This window comes from Microtus ochrogaster, linkage group LG3, assembly GCF_000317375.1.
Source record: "Microtus ochrogaster isolate Prairie Vole_2 linkage group LG3, MicOch1.0, whole genome shotgun sequence".
NCBI classification, from domain to species: Eukaryota; Metazoa; Chordata; class Mammalia; order Rodentia; family Cricetidae; genus Microtus; species Microtus ochrogaster.
In genome coordinates, this window is record NC_022029.1 from 28,942,934 (window position 1) to 28,944,643 (window position 1,710).

A 1,710-nucleotide genomic window follows, 5' to 3' on the forward strand; every position below is an offset into this window, starting at 1 on the left:
AGGCTTCTTGTTAACTCTTATAACTTACCTTAGCCTATTATTCTTATCTGTGTTAGTCACATGGCTCAGTACCTTTTTCAGCAGCGTAGTCACATCTTGTTTCTTCTGTGTCTGGACAGGACTGCAGAGGAATGGGCTTCCTCCTTCCCAGAATTCTCCTGTTCTCCTTGACCCACCTCTACTTCCTGTCTGGTTGTCCTCCATATACTTCCTGCCTGGCTACTGGCCAATCAGCATTCATTTAAAATATAATTGACAGAATACAGACCATGGTCCCACACCAAGGAAGTGAGGTCAGTCTCCCAGGACTCATGAAAAAGCTGGGTATATACATACATACTTATAATCCCAGTGCTGGGAAAACAGAGACAGACCCTGGGGATGGCTAGCCAGACAGTCTAGACGAATTAGTAATGTCCATGTTCAATGAGAAACCATGCCTCAAAATATAAGTGAAGAGAGACTGAGGGAGACCCTTGATACTTGATATCAACCTCCTGCTTGCACATATATGTTCATATACCTCACCCTTCCCTAAATTTGGTCCTTCAATGGTGTCTCTTAGATTCTTTAGGTTTTGTTTATACATTCTGAATTTTATAGTTTGAAGGCTCCATTTCATCTTCCTTATCTTCAACTTCTCAGTCTCTCTTCCACCTTACTCATTAATGAGATTTTGTTAATTAAAAATTAATTTATTGAAGACTTTCATTACCAAAATTTTAATTTGAATCTAAATTTCTCTTTACTTCCATCTTTATATCCTGTATTGGCTTCCTTATGTTATTTAGCTCTTTATTTATAATCTCTTCAAATTAATTCAGGGGTTTATAAATATCCTCTTTGATTTTCTAAACATTTTCTTGAGATTTTTTTCCCTAAACATTTTTATAATCAATCTTTTGAATTCTTTGTCTGGGACTTAATAAAATGCATTATGAAAGTCACTTCAGAACTGGTAATTTTGGAAGAACCCTGTTGCTCCCTCCCCTGATTTCATGTGTTACTACATTTGTTTTCCATGATGGAAAAGAAAGGGTCATGAGGATATGCCCCTAACTGAGGAGTTTTGGGAGTTTTTGACTGCTGGGGGAGACAGAATTATTCCTTTTCAGGCATGTGGCCACTGGTAGGTTGCCCATGCTCTTACAAATGGTCCCATACCAATGCACATACTGGCAGCATTAATTGGACTTAGTGGTTTAATAAAAAAGAAAGAAAAGGAGTTCATACTAGGAGCAGGTAACATTGGTGGGGGTTGGAGGAGAATTTGAAGAGAAAAAGGTGTGTGTGTGTGTGTGTGTGTGTGTGTGTGAATATTAAATGAATATAGTGTTTGAATCATGACCAGACTCTTGTTTAAGGCCCCTAATACCAGAAGTAGCCCCTTTTCTCTTACAGATGCTGGAAGGTACCTCACTTAAGGGCACCATCTATGAGTATTTAGCTAACAGATTTCTAATAGAAATGAACTCACATCGGAGGAGGTACTGGTGACCACATATCCTGCCCCTTACCTTTCCCACCTGTGAATTAGAGAGTTAGGATTCAGACTTGTGCTGTGAGCATTATCCCCTTTGTCAGAGAGAACTATATCTTTCTCAGAGTTGTAATAAGGGACCTAGAACCTACAGCATAGGTCCTAATGTCCTCATTGGTGATATTGACATGCTGTCTGTCTCTGGTGCTAGGGCTTGAACTCCTCTCAGA